Source organism: Grus americana, chromosome 1 (genome assembly GCF_028858705.1).
Source record: "Grus americana isolate bGruAme1 chromosome 1, bGruAme1.mat, whole genome shotgun sequence".
Taxonomy (NCBI): domain Eukaryota; kingdom Metazoa; phylum Chordata; class Aves; order Gruiformes; family Gruidae; genus Grus; species Grus americana.
The window spans coordinates 150430710-150455495 of record NC_072852.1 but is presented as its reverse complement, the minus strand read 5'-3'; the positions used below and the strand labels follow the sequence as shown (position 1 = coordinate 150455495).

The window sequence follows — 24786 nt, the reverse complement described above, 5'->3', positions numbered from 1 at the left end:
TCAAGCTCTTCTGAAATGAGCAAGAAAAGGGTAGGGAAAAATGAGAAAGCCATACAGAGAAAAACCTCATAGACTGGAACTCCTCTTTTAAAACTAAGTGAAATCATATTGACCTTTCTTGACAATGCTTTGACAGTAAATTCTAGTCATAATGTATTACATTCACTTCATCTTAAAGTATATAAAATATTATTCAGATATACATCAACAAAGGCTAATTTATAAAACCCATTTAGTTTTTGCATATAGCATTATAAAACTATCCCACACCTGGCATTCAAAGTTCTGATCAGAGAAAAAAAAATATAGCAGCAGGGGGAAAAAAAAAAGGTATATTTTCCTTCTGTGCTAATTCTTCAACCTCATTCTAACATATTATTTATAAGTTTGTTTAAATGCAGGAAAGTTATCTATCTTTTTTTAGTAGAAAGTTAAAAATACTTCAAGTAGTAATGTAACTCAGTAAGGAAATCTGCCGTGCCGGGCATGAGTCAGCTGGGTGGAAAGAGTACCCACTGCGCTTCCCTTGATTGCATTTCATGGCTTCCCTACCTGAAACTTATCCAGAGTTCTGTTAAGACTGAATGAGTTGTCTTTTTTTTTTTTTTAAATTACCTGTAACTAGAACAATCTTTTCCAAAGCTATTTGTCAGCTGCATAAAGACAGCTGCATGCCTCCACGTTTTCCTACGCGTCCCAGTAATTACTGGGAACAATGCGAGGGAGCACAATAGTGTGCAAGGAAGAGAAAAGTCCCATGCCAGTACCAGTGACATCCAAACATATTATAATGGCAACCAAAACATGTTGATTTTGTCCTCTAAATTGTTTCTAGAAATTTCTGAGAAGTGACTTAAAATTTTCTAATCACTGCTGGGGGTTTTAGCAGGGGAGGGAAGTGGAGGAGGACAGGAAATAGTGGGAGGTGAGAATATATTTGAAAATCAAAGTAGTAGATTTTTTTTTTAATTAAAAAAGTAAAAGCTATAGATTTCCTTTAAATTACAGATTAGTAGAAACAGGTCCCAGAGTACTTAAAACTATTAACGTCCAAGGATCTTTTTAACACGGTTTGACTTTGTTGCCTAGTCCTTAGCAGTCCACAACCCTAACAGTTTACATGACAGAAAGGTAATTTAAAACACCCCTAAATATCATTCAGAAATTCTGTTCAGCATGTAAATTTTATCACCTATATTCAGAAAGGGTTCCTTCTGCACTTCTGTAAACACATGCACACACACTTTAGCTACAGTACAAGCTGTGAAAACTACATGTTAGACACCCCATCGGTCTACTCTTTCAAGAAAAAGTTTTTTCCTTTTTTAATCTATAATCATAACACACAATAGTAGACTCTATTATACTTTAATAGTCTCCTCTCATCATCATTTTTGTTTCCAGGAGAGAATCATATAGGGTTGTGCTATAGTTGCTAAACTATTTGACAGCAAAGCTATGGAGAGCACCAGCAACGTCACCCCTCAGGGACACCAGGTATGACACTGGCATGATGGCCAAGGTAGGACAACATTTTTCAAAATCTGAAGCTGAAATCAACATGCTTAAGTTCTAATTTTCCAGCTAGAAAACACAGAGGAACATACAACAATTAAAACACAATTCAAATGTGAGTTTGCATAGCTGAGAGCCTGAAGATGAATTCAGAAAGAAGTTACGATGTTTTGAACAACTGAGAAGAAACACAACCCTTACAGTTCAAACAGGCTGTGACTTATGCAGGCGGAATTGATCATTTTACAAGAATTAAGTCACTATACCCTTCAACAATTTTTTTTTCCCTAAAATAATCATCCCGTCTGGCACTGACAGTGACACAGGAGAGCCTGAGCTTTGGACCACGGTCTCCAATAAACCGACCTGGTTTCTGACTCATAAAACAGACAGATAACTGACAGGTCGATAAGCTGATGTAGCCACAGGCGGACTGCAATCAAGCATGTTCTGGAGGCCAGCGTTGTCAATATAATCTCTCTCCAATTTAGATTGGTTTATTTTATCTCAGCAATTGTAAAATGGTCGATTCTTACTATTCCTGGGGACATGGAGAACATGAAGAAATAGGACACCATCAATGCAGTCGGCTGATGTTGCCACCACACAGGCTCTGTGTCTAAAAAAGGTTATCTTCACAACCAGGCAAGTTAGAATTATCTATATTACAGTAAATTAACAATTAACAAAAAAAAAAGTATTAGGCATAATATTTGACTAGTGACTGATAGAAAACTAAACTCTTCCTATCCCTCTGAAGCTTAAAAAAAATATAATAATTTGAATCGGCCCCTGTTTTAAGAGTCGCCAAGTGTTTCCCCAAAGTGTTGGGCAAGCACAGAAGCACAGGAAGAGACAACACGTCTGGGCTGACATCAACTCCAAAATTCACTCAGGACAGAGAGCCCCAAGCTACCTCATTTCCACACTTCCAGTTATTGCCCATGTGTAAAACTGCTGCTCTGCCTGAGAAACAAGCAGACACCCTTGCATGATGCAATTTTGGCAGAAGTGTAGAGAAGCCAAGTTTCTCAAGTGGCCTGTGCACACAGAACAAACATCAGTAAAGTACTCCAGGTTTTGCTGAATGTTTTATGGCACAAGCATGCCTACTCAAGTGGGGATAGGATTTATAAAGAGTCAAAATGCATCCTATAATTGCAGCTCAATATTTGCCCATTTAAAAGCTGTACACATGTGTGTGGAGGGTTTTGGTTGTGATAGTTTTTTAGGAGGGGGCTTTGTTTGTTTGGTGGGTTTGGGGGGGGGTGGTTTTGTTTAGGGTGGGGTTTTTTTTTGTTTGGTGGGGGTTTTGTTTGTTTTTTGCTTTTTATTTTTTAAATGTGAGGAACTAAAGTTCTTAAATTACTTTCTTCTGGTTACATCATTAGACTGGCTCCATCAAGGACAATAAGGTTCTTCCTGTGACATTTCCAGAGTTAAGATTTCCTTGTATGTGAATAAGGACATATTTGTTCCCCAGAAGTAGGGAATGTAGAATTAATAGTTTTGAAATGCTTCTGCAACACAGCTCTGTGCCAAACAAAAGATTAGAAGCAAACACCATAACTAAATTTGGGGAAAAACATAAGGAAAAAACAATAATATAACCTTCTGAAGTATCTGAGTGTCCCATAAAAACTTGACATGCACTTTAAAAAGTGTATGTATGGCATTGGTTTTTAGCTTGCCATATCAAGCACTCGCTTTACTTTTAGGGCAATCTAACTTCCAACTGCAGTTTTTAAAACAAAACCAAAAAAACCCAAACCCAAGATGTTGTGGTTAACAAGCAAACAAACTAAACTCCACAACCCAGACCATCAAAAGGTAATTCTTCTATCAGCTAAGTGACCGATCCTTATTTCCAACCCCTTTTAAGCCAGTATTTCCTTCATTGCTAGCAGTGGTACTAAACTAATTTATTTTACCAACAATGTATTTGCTGAAATGTTACAATTAATTAGCTTAGATCCAGCTCAGGTACTTTCAGCCACTTTGTTTCTTCCATCCAATATAGGTTTTATTAGGAGAGGAGTCTTCAGTGGCAGCTGCCCTATTGCAGAAACACATGTGAAAACGTTCCAATACAAAAAAACAGGCTTGAGAGAGAGGGAAAAACTGAAAAATCTGCTCAGCTCGGAAGGCAGTGAACAAAAACCCAGCCAAGGTCAAATCAGTTATAAGAAGATTGTACTGGAAGCCTGCTCAGACAGGCAAGGAACGTTAGCTAACCCTAAGGCAGAGTATCTAGTACTGTAGCTCCTGTGTAGACTTTATCAGAAGAAAGTCCAGAAAGGAAAAGGTTATGTTCAATAAGCTATTAATAATTAAAGAATTTAGCAATGTAAAAACAAACAAACAAACCCCAAAATACCCCACAAAACAAAACAAAAAAACCACCCAAAGACAACCACCTATGCCATTTTGAACCAATACTTAAAACAACCACGCAAGCAATATTTGAGACTATGGAAACTTAAATGTAGAGGAACTTACAAGAATTTGCTCCCAGAAACTTGTCGATCTGCCAGTGATTTTTCATGTGAAAGATTTGCTCAGTTGATGTTATTTTAAATATCAAACTAGGTACAACTGTTATATAGATCTCATTTTCTTTTACCAGGCCTAGATTCCCCACCACCACCCGTGCAGGGCTAATGTGTTTCTCCCACAATGATAAATAAGGAAGGACCCATTCCAGCACGCTACCTGAACTGGGATCTTCTCCTATAGACTGACCCAACTTCACACACCCACTAGTTTAATGCCCTGGCCCAATGGGCAGAAAAGCAGCATCTCTTCTTGCCTTCAGAAGGCAGGCTCAAGGTTAAGTCAGGGATACGGTTAGTTAGGAGAGCACAAACAGGAGGTATGGTTGAGCTTTAAGGACGTCATGAGAAAAGCAGCCGTTGCTCTCCCTGTTCACAATTTATTTTGCAAAAAAGGAACATGGCTGAAAAATGATTGACAGTAATGCTTGAAATTTAATCCCTCACCAAGGGAACAAGCAAAAATTCTATTAATAGGAAGTGACAATTGTTATAACAGACTGTTCTGAAATTGGATGTCCTCCTAAGACACACTGAAAGAAAGGCACTAAATTGATATGGAGGCTTTTACATGACACTGATGTGCACAAAACACGTAATTGCTATACAATATTACATAAGACATAATTACTATACAATATTTAGTTAATTGTCTCGGGAGAATGAAAAGATAACTAATGACATATCACTGTTTTCTCTAAGATTTGAAGGCTGAACCACCTCTCCCTTCTCCTGCCCCCAAACTCTGAAAATCAAAATGGGTTTTGAACTCTGGAGCACGTGTTGCTCATGGGCCAGCTATCTAGCACCAACTTGGTTAATCTTTCATAAGTTATATAGCAAATAGGCAGCATTCGGTCCTCTAAGGCAACACAGTTGTGGAAAATAAAAACACCAAACATTTCTTTCCATCAAGGCCTCTTTCATAGTGAGCGGATGTGCTTACTGTACTCTGTAATTAATAAAATAACTTGTATTAGATGACTTCATCTCAAGCACACTCTAAGTCTGAAGCTGTCTTATTTATTAAGACGCAATCTCTGGTTAGCCTGTCTGCTGTTTCAGGATGTTTGAAGCTTTGTTTTCACTTACAGTTGTTTTCTTTGTTGCATGTGTGAGCGTGTGGTTAGCTTTTTTTTAAATCAGCCTGGATGAATAGTTTTGACATATAGAAAGATTTAAAAAAAGTGCATATTTATATTTGAGATTGTTTCACTCGGTTCTTGGTGATCAATATAGCACCAAACTCAAAGACAGAACTGAAAAGGCATTAAAAAGAACAGAAACGAGAATTCAATTGAAAACTTATGAGAAAGAATACAACTTTTGGACATACTTTTAGCAATTTCCAGTAAAACACAGCATTTGTGACACTTAAGGTATGTATCTATTTGAAAAACAGGAAAATATCATCTCTTTCATGCAAAGGTCAAAGTTAACCCAAAACAAGTAAAATACCATATTTCTAATGATTGCTACAAGAAAATCTCAAAGTGCAGAGGTATAAAAAGAGTAAACAAACTGACCCAAATTACAGCAAATCGTAGCCCTTTGTTAAAACCAGTAAAACCCTTTCCATGCTTTTTCACATGGGCTATTTGATAAAAGGAGATGGATTGCTTAAAGGCCACCTTGTCTAACTGCTTCTGCAGTTTAACACTTTAATGCTGCATATAATGTGTGTCAATCCACCCCAAGGGACACATTTCTTTGGAAAGAGGTCACTGCACCAAAAATTATCGTAAGAATACTTCCCCCCTCTATTAAAGAAAGTTAACTAAATAGCTGTAGTGACCACACATTCATCATCCCGCTATGCAGTTCTGAGGTGTCGAACCGACACCCGAGCAGAAAAAACCCACATACCTGAGCTGCCTAAAACTGCTGACTGTTTTAACGCAAGCTTGACAATTAATTTAGGGTATTTCGCTATTAGGTCTCCTTAGGATGTATTAACTACAGAACTAAAAGTGATAGCTGAGTAAGTGCAAGTGATTATTATCTAATTTGCTTTGAAGTGCAAACTGAAGACACAGTCACAATCAATGGAAACCAGTGCAGGTACTTTAAGAGGGTCAGTTTTCCAAAGCTGAAAGCAAGGACGAGTGGGAGCTGTAAAGAATAAACATGAACAAAGATATAAATAAATTGATCAAGTGCAAAGGAGGAATGTTTTATTACATTTCCCAACCTACTCTCACAATTTGGCATTTATGAAAGAATTAGTACACAGTTAAGATATCCTGCTTAAAAAGCGAGGTAAAAAGCTCTAGAGGTTGTCTGTGTCCTCTCCCCCGGTCCTTTCTTTGAAAAGGAAAAACGGACAGTTAACAAGCTCAAGTCAAGAAATGCAAACTGAAGGTATCAAAAGAAGTACAGTCCAGCTCATTAAGTAGTATAAAAAGTTACTAAACTGCATCTGGAATAAATTAAATATTAGCAATAGAATAAATATAGAATTAGAATATTAAGTTTCCTGCACGTGATATCAGAAAAGAATGTTTAATATGTATTTCCACACTATGGGATTATTTTACAATGACAACCACATTCTGCTCTGTCATTAACGAGGGCTTGAAAATAATAAGACAAATTAAACACTTTTAATCTTCAGTTGTACCCCAAGATAGCAGAACCGTCCACAAAGCTTTTACAGTTTTAATGTCAAGTCTGAGGAAAATTTGGAGCAATGAAGTAGTTTTGGAGAATTACAGTTGTGCCATTAATTTGAAAGCATAAATTGGACGTCCTTGATAACACTACCAAGTAGTTGGACGAACTCTAATCCTAATGAAATATAAAGGAAAGAGACAAAGAACCCCCAGAAAACTCCACACAGCATACCAAAAGGGTTTTAAGGAAGACAGGTGTGAAAAAACTGATTTTTCTACACTTAACACTTCATTTGAGCTCCTGATTTAGGTCTACCCATCCACCCAAGCCCACACCCACATTGGACAGATTAACCACAGCTGCCAGGCAGGCCCAGCCACAAGGGTGACTTCAAAGACCAGCTCAGCAAACACCAGGAGCCTTTCTGGCAGGTCCCAAAACATTTGTTCTTAGGTGCAAAAGTAGTTGGTTTCCCTATGACTCACTTAGGAGGAAAAAAAAAAAATATAGATAAAACTGTGAGGGTGATACAGCCTGGTGGAACGGTTAATCACATCGGAGGCGCCGCGGCCCGTGTGCCTCAGGCGGGACTGCCCTGCCACAGCCCACTTCCACGGGGGTTTTTTAGATGATACTTCTTCCTAAAATATAAGCACACTGTGTATCTTCAAAAAAGTGAAGGAACAGTCTTAACTAACCAGTACTTTGGAACTGTACTAGCTAAGTAACTTCATCTTGATGCTACCCAACAGCTTGCCTCCGCGCGCCTCAAAACCCCTCTTCCCCTCCGTACCGCCTGCCATTGTTTCAGGGCACGATGGTGCGAGGTTTGGGGTTTTGTTTCTGCAACCGGATGCCTCCGACAGCTTTTAAGTGATGTTTGCTTCCCTCGGCCCCACAACATATCTGATTTCCCAATCTCTAATACAACTGCAGCTAGACTCGGGTGCCTTATATCTTGCATTACAGAACAACTGCAAACAGGAAACCTCAAGACTAGTTTAGTGGTAACGAATTTCTGCATAGCTCCAATACAGCACAAAATTTCAGCTTGTTTTTTGTCTTGTAAGTGGCTTAGAAGTCTTTTAAAAAGACACACAAAGAAATAAAGGAGAATACAGATTAGAAACACCCAGAAATACATCCTTCCTGCTAAGGAGTCGGTACAGCACTTTACCATCCAACAAAAAAGAAATCTCACTTGATAGATGTTTATATAATAACATACAAAAGGATGTTTGTAAAAAAAATTTCCCACCCAATGTTTTCATGAAGCCTGTCACACGAATCACCCTGCCCAAACTAAATAAGCAGGAACTGCTTGAAAGGATCTTTGTAAACTCTCCATTTAAGGAAAAGGAATCATTTTATTCACAAAGTCTGCATCTCCTCAGCAAGACCCATGTAAGTTTTGCATGCAGCCCGGACTCTTAGCAATGACCATCTCCAACACCTGTAGGTGATGCCTCAGCCCTTTCCAGCTCTCCAAGCCCACTCCAGCACCAGCGTCTACCGGAGAACAGCAGCGGGGATGCCCTCAGAGGTAGAAACAAACACCGTGAGGGCAGCCCCCAGCTCCCATCTTTCCTCCTTTCTTGTAAGCCAAGGTCACCTCACAGTCACAACTGCCTATTATTCAGACTAATACAGCCTCAGAATTTGAGGCATACGGTCCCAGAAAAAGATGAAGTTGCAGGAAGAGGACACAATATTGTCACAGCACTAACACTCTAGAAAATATTATTAGATAAGAATAAAATTGCTACCATTTGTACGAGAAAGTGGCAGATACTTTAGCCTGCTACCTCTCTAGTGGTAGCAAGAGAAAGCTGTCAGGGCTGTTAAAAGGTAGGCTGCTGCAGCACTCAAAGAACACAAATCTGAGTTCTGGCCTTCTATTAATTCATGCAATACCACCCGCATTTTATATGATGTTCACTCTGCTGCATGTTGTGACCTTCATAAAAGCTAACCTTCCCAATTTCATATGTTTTTAATTTCATTAGTAATACTGCTATGCCACAAAATTTCTTGGTCTGAGGCAGTTCAAGATACAAATGCTTAATCAATGTGACAGTCTTTAAAAGACATAATACTAAGTACTATCTTTCCTATTTATGTAATAAGCATTCTGCTGTTTCAGGAAGCTAAGTTTTTAAAAATCTTTTGATGTCTTACTTAAAAAGAAAAGGATATTCCTATAGCTTTTCTGGAACAGCATGCCTATTATAAAGTAGGCAGTGTTCATTTTTAGCTTCTGACAGATGATTTAAATTTAAAATTCTATTTCAAAGGACAAAAAGCTGGTATTCTACAGGAACAAGTTGGTATTATATTAACATATGTTAAAGTTCAGCAGTACTAGTTAGTTGCCCTATAACTTACTTATGCTTAAAGATAGATAATGGTAATAGAAGTTACAGAGAAAACACTCTAACAGGTCTTCAGCTAAGCTGAAATTGAGTATGGTCACCAACACACAGGGCTTATAATAAAAACCTGGCTCAAGTCTTTCCATAAAGATGGAATGACTATTAAGAAATCGACTAAGGACAACCTTAAAGGATTAAGAAACCCAAACAAACATATTTCAGCTTGTTTTGGGGGGTTGAGAGGGGTTGTTTTTAAGACATTTATATTTGTGTTTCATTCAGAAAGCAGGACAAAGATTACCAGACAGTACCAGCAACCTTGTAAAGACCAGGCAGAAAACACTAAGAGTGAGGATTTTTATAGTTAGATGATTTTATTAGTGCTTCCTCCAACCCAGATGGTATTTTTGGAAGGTATTTCCCCATACCTTGAACACTATACAAAATGGCATCTTTTTGTGCCCTCTTATTATATACTTATCAGAAAACACAAGAAGCATGAATTATTAAGTTATCATCACTGGTTTTAGCCTGTTGAAAGAGGAAAAAAAAAAAGAAGTCTGAATATAGAGCAACTCCAACTGCAGATAGCCAGCTAACATACCTTTCTACCAAGCCCTTCCTCCAGCCTTTAGCCCCCACATGCCGGTGCCATCTGCCCTCCACCTCCCTTTCCTGCATCTGTCGCTGCCAGCTCCACCGGCAGGCAGGGCTCAGGCAGGGCTCGGGCAGGTGCCGGCAGCAGCTGCAGGTTCTCGTTCTGCCTCCGTCAGCAGCCTACGCAGATTGAACCACCGCAGACTTTTTCCACTATTAGGGCAAAAAGCTGCTTTGTGCTTTATTTTGAAGGCATTGCCATCAAGAACCATGATTTTCCACATTCTAGACAGCAATGGTAAAACGCAGGTTGTGCAGAAAGGACGTCGTCAGACCCTTTAGCTGCAAAGAGCATGAGACAAACAGGGAGGAGGCAGCTTTTTTGGCCCACGTTTCTTGGCTGCAGAGTAAACACAACAGAACCCCAAAGGCTGCCTCACATTTAGATAAATACAGCAAGAGGGTCAGAGAAGAGCGTCGGCTCATCTTTTCCTGAATTCTTTTAAAAGTAGGTTCAGAAAAGCCATGCAGCTAATAAACAGCTCAACTGCACTAAAGGAAACTTTTGGGAACAGAGACCTCATCTTGCCTCTAGAACAGCAGCAATGATTAATGGCCACATCTCCGCCTCGGTTTATGGGTGTTTCTGCTGAGAGACACGGATAAGCTTAATGTTTGTTGGTGCTGCTCTGGACTCTTCTCTCTCCATTCCTCCCAGCAGACATTTAAGCTTACCTATACATTTGGAAATACATTAAAAAACCACAAACAAAAACAGACAACAAACAAGATAGAAGAGAGGGGAAAGTCCAGGAAGAATGTAACGTACATTAGGTGTCTAGACAAGACTATATTACAAATCATTTTACACCTACCAACGTCTCCACAGTCCCTTACAAAAAGGGGGTAGGAAGGAGCCAAGCACATAAGATTGTAGAAAAAAACCCAGACACTCCACTGGAAGGACATTCACATAGTATTATCTCTATGATAGACTGGTGAAACATGCTCTGCAGAAGAACAAGTTAAGTGTACTGCTGTTCATGCACTTTCATCCTCACTAGCAATAAACCTTCCTTCTCGCCTTGAAATTAAAGCAGCCAGCCACTCAGGATATGGTGAACACCATGAAATTTTATAAAGGAGACATCCTTGAATTTCTTTCAAGATTAAAAAAAAAAAAAAAAAAAAAAGGTATTTGAATGATTTGCTTCCATTGCCGCTTCTTTTCCCCTAGTTCAAACATTCAGTGGTCTGCAGGAATTATACTTCACTAGAAGTGTTAGTACATTTATGTATTGTATAAACAAAGAACAGTCCTCAGACATAAGTAGTTTAACCTTGATCTCACACAGAAGGACAAAGCTCAGAATCACTGTGGGTTGCTACGTTTTACTGCTAATCCCTTGAAACGCTGCTACCTACTTTTAAAGGGATTTCACTTTAAACTGTCTATAAAATGCTGAAAATAAAATTGAACTGCTGACCTTCTGTTCCCCAATAGAAATATCATATATTCACTTTTTAACTAGAAAGAGGAAGAGATGTTTGTTCAGTTCAAAAACGCATTTATTCCCAAAGCTGTTTAAGAAAAAAAAGAGTACATTGTCCATTTCTAGACAATGTTCACTTTATAGTCTTAAGCAATTGATAAATTGCTTTATAAAAAACCCATTCAATCTACCTCAGAACAGTAGGAAAATGTGAAAAATATGTATATTAAAACAACTTTCTAGCTCACAGAGCACTAAGTATTTTAAGGGCCCTGTTCAGACTATGTTCCTGTGATTTTCTAGTTTACTGTCATTTCAAATACTGAATAAATTCTGAAAGACTTCCGGACTTTTTTTACCAGGTCACCTGGACCAGAATTTTTATCCAATATAAAAAGGTGCATGTGGCAACATAAGGGGGGGGGGGGGGGGGAAAGATACTTCTTAATTTAACTCTCAAGGCAAAGTCCATAGATGTCTCCCTGAATTTGGGGTAACTGAACACCTATTATTTCTCATCTCTAGGAGAGTTTTTCAGGCAAAAAGGTACTTTCTAGAAGCAGGGTCTTTGAATACTACAGGTAAAAATAATCACCAGACACAAGGTATCATTCCTGATTCTTGATTCTGTGCTTATGTATGTAACTAAAGAAAATTCATACACAAATATTGGAGCAGCATATGAAAGGAGTAGTAAGTTACAATCCCTTGGCTCATCAAAAGTAGGAGCAAATGTACAAAAATTCACAAATTACCACAAGGTGGGGAAGAGAATAGGGAGAAGGAGACGACACATGTCTCCCTTCTCCCCCTGGATCTCAGGGAGAACTTACAGAACAGAGACCCCTTTTCTTTTCTTGCATCACAGAACTTCTGAATGCTTCACGTGACTAATACCAAGCATTTTTATTTTATTTGTTCTTGTTCTCAAGCTCCCTGTCGAAAATTAAGCTCTGAGGAACAGGTCTTGGACTGAAGTGTTATTTGATGCCTTGTTCCTGCTCCTCTGGTGCATAATACATTTAGGTTCAAAAACGCAAACCTGAAACCAAGCTTTAGTTCCATAAAGGTAAGCAGTACTGTGTCATTGCATCACATGCTGCCCTCAGGTTTTGTTTCTCTTATTTTTAAGGATTCTGCAGAATTAGTCAGGTTACTGACTTGGGATGCGGAGATGCACAGCCACCACTTACAGGCCAGAATCTTTAGTCTCACGAGTAGCCTGCTTTGTGCTGTCATTTTCCTCTGCTTCTCCTGACCCACAGCCGGGGAGCAGGTCACAACCACCTACTACTCATCTCTCTGCTGTCACCTTTTTTCCTGAAGAATACACAGCAGCAGCCGCTCCTCACACAACTGGACATAAGCCCAGCACACGTATGGGACACCTCATTCTTGACCAAGCGATGATGTGTTACAGCTCACAGGTCAAGACTTTCTGAAGTTTCAGCAACTTACTGTAGTCAGAAAGTATGTTATAGCAGCCATGCATCCAAAGAGTGCCTGAAGCGCAAGTCAGCAGTTGAGAATGCAAGATTCCATTATCCCTCTGACGGTAAATCCAATTTCTAAAGAGCACAACTGTTAAAACCTCACTTATGAGCTAGTTTCAAAACCAGTTTTATAAACATACACACACATCAGGTTTGTAGTCCTAGTCAAAACATTTAAGTAAACTCAAGGATGTCACACCCTTTTCTTTTGAGATAAATGCTTTAGCTTAACAAACACCCTGACCTTCACCATCATAAACCAGCACTCTCCAGCAATAATGGAACAGACCTTTCCAGATCCTATACAAATCCAGAGCTGGTAGAAAATGCCATTCAGCAATCTTGAGGGAGAACTAAGAAAGGAAAACTAATACTCTTGACTGATTAATCTTGAAAGACAAATTCAGAGATCAAATATAAAGAGAGGTCTAACCCTCATTCAACAGCATTTTTTGGGCTGGTATGTGATAACTTGAGAACTAATGGTATGAGACAACCGAGCTTATCAGGGAACGTACCAAGCACTGATGGACAAAGAGCTACTGATTTTGGTGCAAGACAGACTTCAAAATCAGCCTCTTGGGAAAATGTGGATCCCCCAACTACCTGCTGCTTCAGGCAAAGCAGCTCTCTGACATCACCTGCCATAGCCTGCTTGCATGAGAGCAGATATAGGAACATGTCTGTTAAGATGTCTGTATTTCACATAAAAAAAAAAAAAACAGGCTACGGGTAAATTTTATAGGTTAGTGGGAAGAGGTGGAACAAAGAGGCACAAGGAAAAGACGGGCTAAAAAGAAATGCAAGGACTCACACTAGCAAGGAGGAAAAAAAAAAGTGTGAGTAGCAGTGACAGTAGCACAGGACCTGCTGGAAGGATCGCACATACAGCTGCTGAATCAAAAAACAGGAGTAGGATCTTTTAAAAGAAAAGAGGGGGGAAAAAGAGGGTGACAGAGCAGGTAGAAAATAAGCTGCACAGAGGCTCTATCATGGGGAACAACTAAGAGCAGCTGACACACACAACAGCCTTGAAGTAAGGAGGGATGAAAGCTGCAGGGGATCCCTCAAACAAAAGGGTGTGAAGAGAGAGCACAAAGGAAAGTGGGAATTAAACCCAGGAGACTGCAAAGAGCCTGCAATGTCTTAAAATGAGACTCTCAAACTTAAAATCAGGAAAAGAAAAATAGACTGTAGAAGTTTTGTATCTGTATGCATGGTATTCTATGCTTTGTGTTACTACTGGCTTAAAAAATAAACAACAGGACAAGCTCATTTTCTCAGTCATCTCTGCTTAGTACAATTCAAGCTTTGTTACTACAGTGCAAACAGTAATTGTAATCCAAGATTAATTAACCGAATTATTAGAAACAGAATTCCACAGCAAATATACCACACTAACCTTTAAGTATTTTCTGTTCTGTGAAATACACCAATTTCAGCAGTTATCCAGAACACCTCTGGGTAAGACACAAAATCATTTGCCAGATATGAAACGAGATGAACTGTGTGTACAGTGTCTTCCCATTCATTAAAGTATTTCAGCAAGCCAAACCATTTTTTAATATCATAATACATTTGGTGTAATACCATTTGAACATGATGTTCGATGGAATACATTATGAGCACTACTGAAAATACACGTTTAGTTTTAGCTATATTTCTACTACACACCGATTCTAACAGGAACAATGAATCATTTAAAGTTCCCTCAAAGCCTCCACACCAGAAGAGCTGCCTTCCAGCCATTATCAAACGGAGGAACAAGCCTTCAACTGATTTTCAATAAGTGACCTACGCCAACGTTGGCTGCGTGCCCACTCCTGCAAAGCACCAGCTGAAGCAGTCAGCCCTGAAGAGCTAGGAAACAGACACAGCACCCCTCAGAAACCTGAGGGGAGGAGATCTCCAGGAGGCATTTGCAAGCAGATGACGACAACAGCTCCTTTATGGGACAGTTAGATCTTGGAGTAACTCGGTGACATCGGCCTCAGCTGCTAACCTGCTTCCTCCTTCAGGAGGCTTTGGGATCGCTGACCCATCCCGGCGCCGGACACAGCCCTGCAGCAGTGCAGAGCTGGCACAAGGACTGCTCCCACTCCCCGCATCCCAAATGCCTCAAGCTGACTTTCCCCGACATATGCCCATATGTACAATGCTCACCTAAGTCATGAATGCTTTCAGCATCTCGGGATACCCTCCCTACCTGTGATGTAGCTTAACTTCATAAGCTATCTTGAAGAGTTTCTCAAGATCATATTCTAAACCACATCAGTTGACCCAAAAAGTGCAGTGCATATTTAAATCTTCTAACTGAAACTAGTGTAAAGCAGGGATATGTTTATTTAGAAATGACAGAAATAGAGGCTCAATAACCAGTTCTGCCAGTGGCATTCCTCTGAACACTGGTCAAGACACCAGGGTTGGTCACTGAGTGTTTTTTTTACTCAGTTCACGAATTTACTTGGACACAAACTTAACCTTAGCTTACTCAGATATATCTATTTTATATATATAGCTTAACTCATAGCTATGTTCATGAGCAACATGCTAGATTCTTTTCAGCAGGCAAAGTTTTTTTTGGCTCAGAAAAACTGACACGCTGGATGAGAAGACAGCCAAAGTCCATACTGGCTATCAAACCACAAAACTACTTCCACCAGGAAAAACATGGTCATCATTTTATTTTTACTAAACTGAATTTTCATGTATTGATGAAAGCTGTACAGTGCCCTCTGATGAGGAATCCATATGGCCTGCAGTTAAAGTATACTGCAAAGGCCATTTGTGGGCCATAAAAGGTACCATTGATATCTACAAACCTGAGTTGAACCTGAAGCTATCAAAGCTGCAAAAAACTTGGACAAGTGATTCTTAATAATCTATTTTAATATAGTTAGTAAATAAAAGCATGCTTGTACTTTCATGCAAAGATCTACAATTACTACAAAGAGAACCAGAAAAAAATGTAGTAAAATAATCTAAAAAAGAAGGTACTAAAATTACATAATTCAGGGACAATCTCTTTATTTGGGGGGTATACCTGTGGTTATTGGATCATCGGAGTGGGATGAAAGTGTTCTTCCCTACTGTTGACAATTACAGGTTAGAGAGTATTATGCCACTAGCACAACATAATGGTCAGTATTCTATAAATTCATTTATTGTACTAAATGTCTGTAAATATATTTAATAATACTAAAGTTGCATTCAAAGGCTTAAAATCAGCACTTTAGGCACCTGCAATAATTGATGCAATTACAGGAACCTTTTTTTAAGGGAAAGGAATGCAGACATCCACTCAGTACATATACCTTTCATTCTCTCAGTTACTGTCAGAATCAAAATTTCCCATAACTAACTCATATGAAGCACTAAGAATAGGTATTGTTTTTCTCAGGTTTAAACTCCTCAGAAATCAACAACTACAAGCATGCGGATCCACAGAAAAATACCACAGAAATATTTTGACACAGCATCGCAGTCAGTTCCATCAAGTTGAAATGTCTGTGGTGCTTTTTTCCTCTTTAAATGAGGAGGAGGATCAGTCTTTCAGAAGCTGTGAGCAGGTCCTCAAGTCTCGCAGTGTGAGGAGCACATCTGCATTACAGTTGTTCTGAGCACCTTTACAGACCAGGCTTTCTACCAAATGTTGTGGCACTGTGGCCAGTGACATCTCAACGCAATTTAGAGAATCTGCTAAGTACTAAGACACTGATAACTTTGCTTGTACCTGTTCGCTTCTGATCTCATCAATCTCCCTCCTGTGTACAGAGGTATCCCTGAAGAATTGAACAGTACATTCCATAAAGGTGTATTAAGTCTCAAAAAATTATACGATTAAAGAACATTTCTCAGGAGATTTTATCTAAACATTATCACTAAAATACAAAAAAAAAAACTGCTCCAGGCACATATTAATATTGCAATCACTTTTCAAAATATTCTATTGAGAAAATACCAGATGCAATTTATTTTTTTGATTCAAAGACTGTAAGTGAATGAGGAACAAATTCAAAAGTACAGAATACCACTACATGCAATATGATGTTCCAAAAGAGTTTAAATGCTTTTAGGATAGTTTCAGGTTTGCAACAACTGAATGACTGCAATAATTGCCAGAACATTAAACTTCATCTGTAACTCCATATTAATTTAATTGCAGAAATGACAGATTTTTTTTTTTAAAGAGTGCCTTTCCATACAGTTCTCTTCCTTTAAAAAAAATTAAGAAAAAAAAACAGAAAAAAAAAACCAACTGAAAAAAGGCAGCTTGCCCCACTAGATAAAAGATGAGCTGGCGGATCTTGACAACCACATACTAATTACACTGTAGTTCTGACTCAACAAAATCCTATAAGGACACATTATTGTCCACAGTTTGGTAAAGTTTAAGAACATTCTGAGTGTCATTTGTAACTATTTACTCTGTTGCCAACAGCATTTCCTTTTTAAAGGGCAAAAGGTTTATTATGTTCTGGTTCAACAAAGCATTTCAGGTGTAGGCTTTACTGAAGCTACACCTATGCATTCATTTCCTTTCCGGAAAGGCATTAGAATGCTCCATGTTTTGCAGAATCACATCTTTACCTAGTTGAATATAGTCCAGCAGAAACATGCACACAAAGAATGGAAAAGACATTAATACAGAAGTTAGATTTAATTTTGTTACTGAAATTAACTGTTGTCTAACTGGACATAGCAAGTATTCTGAGTACCCATACTTCAAAAAAACCTCTCCTCCTTTCAGTGAGCTACTATCTATTTATTGCCTTTTGGGGAAGTATATAAAACCTTCACCTGCTGGAAACACCTTCGCTTTGGGCATGTTTGGTTCCCCACCCCACTTCTTATTTTAAAGGGTAGAAGAAAAAAATTACTCAATAAGCCAAATATTGCAGAAGTAAGTACAACAAATAAAGATAACTAAATCCATAACCCAGATTCCAAACACCTATTTCCTTCAACAAATCAGTGGATTATTTTTTAATTATTTTCACAGAACATTTGAACTGAAAACTATCATAAAGCAGGACAAGAAACAGATTCCAAAGATAAAACTTTAAAGAGTTTTATATTACACATTTGAAGTAAATACAAAATTTGGGCCATAGTCAGTAAAATTCAAGCTTAATTTTGAGTAGAAATTTTAACAGAAAAATTAGAATCATTTTACTGTGATTAAGTCTATAGTTTGATGAATCATTTGCTTTAGGATTGTGTGTTTGTTTTCTCTTTACATTAACATCCATTTAAAAAACATTTTAATTTTGCTACCTACACAACACACAAAAAGTATAAAGAAGACTTACTAGAGTTTCTACTCCAGCAAATCACTACAAAAAGTTTCTCACTATTAGTCTTTACAAAATGTTCAAGGCTATACTCTGATCTGTTGGAAAGGCCAGGGTTATAAATTTGTGCATTACAGTTAAAGACATATATCAGATAAATTTGAAAATGTAATGCAATTGTAGCATCTCAGAGTTTCTATCCTAGTACTTTAGAATTTCCTTTTCAGTTTGAAGGAAACTGAATCATTTGCAAAAACATATGTAGATGTTAAACTTAAGTCTTAAGATTGCATTTTTAATTCTAACTGGTTCACCTGCACTTTATTAAACAAATTAAGTCTAATTTCAACATCTGATAACACTTCATTGAACAAGCATTTAACAGAACTCACAGCAAAAAATCAAGGCACACAAGGCCTTCATACATCATTTTCCAACTGAAGGCTCCAAAATGTCAATAATTAGCCTTCATAACTTCCTTCTGAAGAAGGTAACATTATTTTTATTTTATAAACAGAGAATTTGAGTAAGAAATAATAAATCCACCTGGTAAAGTAATGAATAAAACTAAGATTCCCAGTTTCCTGCTCCGTGCTGAAGCCAGCCACAACAATGCTGAAAGTTCATTCAGTGTTCTGCCTTTTTGCTTTTGTTTTTTGGTACAGTTGTAATGAGGTTTCACTTTATTAAAAGTTTCTGTTAATAAATCTCTGCTAAGCCACAGAGATCAACTACAGTTACTAAAACCAGACAACAGGGTACATGAATTAACAGAAAGATGATGGCCTGATTCTACATGAATCCTATGGAAAACATCGGCTTTGCTAGGTTACCTCAGGTCTTCTGAGCCAGAGATACTCTCTATATATTGAATGCAATTCTGTTCTGCTCTCACTGAAAACCTACGGGTATACAAACCTCCTTTCCTCTCAATACTCTATAAGCTATTACTTAGTTTTTAGAATTCAATCAAAGAATAATATTAAGCCTGCTCCACCACAGGTTATGGATGGCCGCTACGCCTACATACCTCCCACACTACCACGTCCTGCCCACAGTGCCTTCAGGACAAAATGTCCAAAGTAAAAGCAGTAGGTAAGAGGAGGTGGGAGCCAAAAAACAGCGGTAGCAATATCTAGTGTTTAATTAATAATCTGAGCTTATCCTTTCTTCTTGTCTTTTTTTTGAAAGAGATAAAACTGATTTGTCTCAGATCACTGAAGAAGGAAAGAGACTTGCTATTTAACATCCATCCAGCAGTTAAAAAAATTAAATAAATAAATTACAGGTATTACGCTACATGAAAGCAAAACAGAGCAATATATCCAGTTCACTTGTTATCTTTAGTTACGAAAATAGCCACTGAACTTGAACCACTCACCTTTGGCACACTGTTAAAAGGATCCAGGCAGTGAATGGCAGGACTCTCGAACAAAGTTCTGTACACCACTGTCTGAAACAACAAACACCACATATTTTAGTTTCAGCACTAAACTTAGAACAAATTTAGCTAGGTAATTTAGTTTTCATTCTATCAAAATCTCCTAAGAGATGCTGAAGTGCAGGCAGAATGGCTCTAACTTGATCCACTTGTTTGGCATAAACAGAATCCATCTTCATATTTAACTTTTCTCAATGAATACAAGGTCAGTTTAACCACAGACCACCCAAACCATCTAGGAAAGAAAGCAACTACAAATCCAGCCATCACAATACAGAGAAAAAGTTTTAGAAAGATTGCATTTGAAAAAAAAGCGCTGTTCTTTACTGTTTCTTTTACTTTCACGTTGGTCAGTTTAACTTGCCTAAACTTCCTAAGAAAAGGGAAATGCTGTTACACGTGGAAAATTGAGGTACATCAGCAAAAGCATAGCCACAAGTTTTGCAGGACACAACTACTTCCACCCAGGAGGCGCTTGCAGACACCTGGATGTGTAATCCATCGGGATACTGCCGCATGTGCTTTGGGGCCCTCTGGCACAAGAGATGCTGACCCAGCAGGAGAGTGTCCTGGAGAAGGCAGTGAAGTTGGTCAGAAGGCTGGAGAACTCCGTTAATGGAAATTCTGACTGGATGTAAAGAAGAAAGGTTTCACCATGAAGGTGGCTAAGCATGGCCACGTGCCCCCTGAGAAGCGATGGGCGCTCTTCCCCAGGCAGTCTCAAATTCTCCTGGACACAGCCCCAGCTGCGGCCTTAGCCCTGCCGGGAGCTGGGCTGCGGACCCTCCAGAGGTCCCTCCCGGCCCTCATTGCCCTAGCCACAAAAGTAACCTTTCAGAAGAGATTTCAAAATGTTTAAACATTTGTTTCTGGCTTTTAACGACGCTTCTAACTCCATAAGATGTCTGACACACTCCAGCAGTGTAAACCCATTAAGATCCGATTCAAAGAGAAGGAAAAAATTCTGAATGTCTTCCTGTGCTGCAGGCCCTAGAGCTCATAAGGACAACAGATTACAACTCCTACTCAACTTGAGGCCATTCATGCACAAATGTTTCTGTTCAAAGTCTTCTCTGAACAGATTTCAATCAGTTGCCACTCTGCAAAAGCATCCTACAAAGAAATTCTATTAAAGGAGCAATTCATCCAATGTTGCCATACATCACAATGAAGGGGGAAAAAAAAGTATTGACAAATATATTAAAAATACCTTGCACAGATGTTTAAAAGTGAGATTTAGACTTCTACCCGTTAATAAGCAGAGTAACAGAACTACTAAACCCACAGTTCGACAAAAATTTAAGCATAAACATATTGTTAGGGGACAAAGCCCCTGCCCCTCAGCTCCCGGCGACTCAGCCCTTGCTCCGCAGCAGCTGGGAGGGGAGCCAGAGCATTGCCAGCCCTTCCGAAAAACATGCAAGGTGAAAAAAACAGAGGGGGACGAATTGTGAGAAAATTATTCAAACAGAAGTCTCTCCTAATCCAATCCAGTGCTGGAATGAAGGCGGGCCTGTGACAGAAGAGACCAGATGGGACTGGAGGGTGACCTGCCCCCTTCTCCTCTGCCATGCTGCTGCCCCACTGCCCAACCCGGGGGGTCAGCTTCCCACGGACCCAGACCGTGGGCAGCCACACTTGGCTATATCAATTTTCCTACCCAGTTACAGACCTCACTGAAAACTGCTCTATATTTGAAATTACAAGACAGGTCTCAAGTAAATGGGAAAGATATTTTAACAAATGAAGCAACGCTAAAACCCTGAGGCAGGGCAGATCTATTTTCCTACGGGCTGATGTTTTGCAGTATATGTTTTTCTCCTGTTAATAATGCAAGAACATTTTTAATATTAAGGGAGAAAAGTGAGAAAATAAAAGTAATTTCATTTTTTGTTACAAGATCTTCTGAAGAGTACTGTTTTTCCCCTTCCTACCTTACAAATCATCTCCTGCCCATTACCATCCACCACTGAAGTACTGTACCAAGCTTCTGACTTTGTGGTTTGGGTTTTTTTTCATTTTTGTTTCTTAAAGAAATAGCCAACACCTCTCTCAATTATTGCTCCCACCTTCACAAATGCACGTTCATGTATAGAACTTGCATTTGAAAGTGAGCTGAAAACCAGTACTGTTAATAATCAATACTTGAAAAACTAACCTTGTATTTATTAGTCAACAAGAGAGGAAGTACAGTTGGGGAAAATAAAAGTCTGAATTCCATCTAAACACATAAGAAAAGAATGAGTCATGTGTTTACCTCATATAACAATGCTAACTTCCTTCTGTACAGCAAGAATGGTTTTATTTTTGCAGCTCAATTAACATACATTATAAGTAGCTCAGAATGTTAATGGTGACAGCGCAAAGAGTCAAAGGAAGAACATGCACAAGAAAACCTCATTCCTACTAACACTTTGATTGAAATAAAACTCTGTTTATCTCACAGACACACGAGCGCAAGATGCAGACTGGTCTCTGTCCTCTCTGGGCAAAATTCTGTTGCATTTCGACCTCCATTTCTATTTTTCTCCTAGTAAAAATCTTCACTTTGCTATGGAAGAACCAGAGGGAGTTTTCTGCTAGAAGTCACACCAAGAGCCATTTCACCAGAAGAGTAACCAATTTCCGTCACACACCCCCGCGGCCCAAAGCTTTGCCTGCAACGTTGTGACTTGCAGAGTGAGTCAAACTCAGGATGGAAACCTGGACCACAAATAATTCGCTTATACTTTAAATATGTTCCTTGAAACAATCTTTCGGTTTCAAGATCTTCCTTCTCAAAGGGCAGTAAATGGAAACAGTGGTTAGGGTTTGGGGCTATCTGCCCCCAGGCAGAGGGTTTGCACCGTAGGTGGGGTTTTCTGGCTCTGCTGCTAGGTCCTACCAGCAAGAACTCTAGACAACAGCTGTATTTGACAGCCAAGTCAGGCTGAGGAATGAATAGTTAAACTTTGAGAGTACAAAATAATCATCGACCTTCGAAAGCCTGGGAGCACGCATGGCAAACACTGACTGTCCACCCAAAAGACAAATCGGTGCAACATTAGAAAACTTGACAAATGAAGTCAACAACTTTTTTGAAAGGCAGCAAGGCAAATGGAGGCACAGGGCTGGGCAGTCGCATCCCATGTTATCACCAGTGCCCATCACTTCTGCAACATCTAGTGTGACGTCCATTTATCGTATTTCAATCCTAATGCCAATACTACTGCAGCAATGCCAGCCCTGCTGCATGCAAAACGCCACAGTTCCTTACCACTCGTGACTGCCTTCACATTCCACGTTTACCATGAGGGTCTGAGCAGAGGAACAGAAGATGACGACAAGGAACAGGCACGGCAGAGTATAGGAATTGGAGGAACATGCGATTACAAATGTGCAAGGCAGAAAGACAAATTTGTCTACGTTTGAACAGCAACCTCACTCTCATTCATTTTCTACACACGGATTATGCAAGTCCCACAGTAAAAAGCACTTTTCAATAGTCAGAAATAAAAGTTTGAACTTGATGCTTGCAAACAAGCACCAGCAGATAAATATCAGTAACATCTAATACAATAAGCACCTTATATTTATATTTAACTGTGTAATCTTTAAAAATTACAACCTAAAGAATAAATTAGTGCTCTTGTAATGATTATATTACAAGTAACATCCAAAGTTATTAACCACCTTTCCTTTCACTAATAGCTCTAATGTGCCCCATTTTCTTTATCCCTATGGCTAAAATCCAGATTCAGCCTTACAGTGACTATTTCAATGACAATTCTCTCAAGCTCTCTTCCCAATACCCGACCACCTCCTATTTAAATTCTGACACGAAATAGCTAAAATAATCTCTTTGATACTTAATGTGCTAATACACAAGAATGACCTGACCATAAACCTGTACTGCACAGAGTGGGAATTTTAACTCCAATGGTAAGGCATTCAAGTGACTCTGATAACGATGATAAAATTCAACAATTGACGTATTACTAGTGACCTTCTGGAGAACAAATGAAAAGCATCACATTAATACAAATTCTCCTGTGGAGAAGATCAAGCTGGCAATCTGCCAGTTCATTACACCATCTAGCTCCACTCCAACATTAAATATTGCCTGCCTTTGTAATTGACTGAAATACGCTGGAGCAATTGCAGGTAACCACTTTGGGCTATTAAAGTATTCCATTAAGACTTCTCCATTAGGCAGATATTTCAAATGAAGTTACATCAAAATAGGCTATGTCCAAAATATTTTAACTATGCAGACAATTGGGCAAGCACAATCCAGTTCCACAGAGCAGCAGACAGATCAGCCTAAGTACTCAAAAGCTCAGTGCCTGAATTTGCTTAAAGGTAAAAGAAACCCACCAAGTTTATTCAAGACTCTAGTAGATGCTTAGTATTTTAATCTCCTAGTCATATATATCCTCATAAAACACACTTACTATTACCTTCTTCTAAAGGTAAGAAAATGGTAACGTTACAATACGCAACTATTCTTTAACTCAGACCAGTCAAGGCATTCGTTGAATACTACATCTTATAACTAAGTATGAAACACAGGGAGAAAACAGAAAGCAAGACTGGATTCACATCTTTAAGGTTTCAAAAAAATCAGCAAATTGGAACGTTGCATTACAATGTGTATAACATTCTGAAAACAAACCAAAAAATTAAAAACCCTTCATGCTATATACTCGAAGCTTTTCTTCTCTTAAGATTGTGGTTCCTTAACAGCTAGGAAGCCAGTGAAATGGGGCACAAGAACAGGTTCACTGCCTTGCATGCAGAAGAGACTGCTGGATGCTTTAAACACAGAGAGATTTAAGCCTGTATGCCAGCTGTGAAAATGAGACTAGCCCTTGAAGCAAAGACAAACTTCTGTGTTTAAATGGGCTTTTTTAAGCAGTCCAGGTTTGGAGTTATCACCAGAGGCTGTAAGGGTTAGCCTAAGAAATTTGGGTCTCTTCTGAACACTGCACAGGCAGGAGGTTGTGTATCTTCTCTGTGTTCCTACCTGGCATGCAAGAGCTGTAGTACACCTCCCAGCCATGCTGTCTGTAGCAAAGAGGAAGCGATTAGACATATATCATTGGTTGCTCAAACAATTTTATTTTTTATTTTTAAATAAACATATACCTGGGGGAGTAGGGAGAGGAACAAAACTAGAGAAAGCGTGCAATGGCTCACACTTTAACCACATGCAATCAAAGAGGCTACACTGACCTATATTCTCATTGCACTCCTGCAGTCAAATGCATATCCTCTGCAGACTCTGGTGTACCTATGATACATTTTCAAAAAAACAAGAACTTTTTTTTTTTTTACATCTACTCACATAACCACCAACTCCCAGTCTACTCATTTAGTTGATTGTCTAAATAATATCAGCATTTAAAAAAATACTGTATTTCAAAAACCAACTTCC

The 24786-nt window shown here is 38.9% G+C and overlaps 1 protein-coding gene across 3 annotated transcripts in view; it reads right to left on the bottom strand.

Moving 5' to 3' along the window:
- NCK2 (NCK adaptor protein 2) overlaps positions 1-24786 on the bottom strand; it is an 83977-nt gene that overhangs the window by 31474 nt on the left and 27717 nt on the right. For 2 of the 3 annotated variants that reach the window (XM_054811951.1, XM_054811957.1), the window contains exon 2: positions 19311-19382. The gene's annotated coding sequence lies outside the window, so the exon portion shown is untranslated. The remainder of the gene's footprint in view (positions 1-19310; positions 19383-24786) is intronic. The other variant, XM_054811966.1, reaches the window with a different exon arrangement.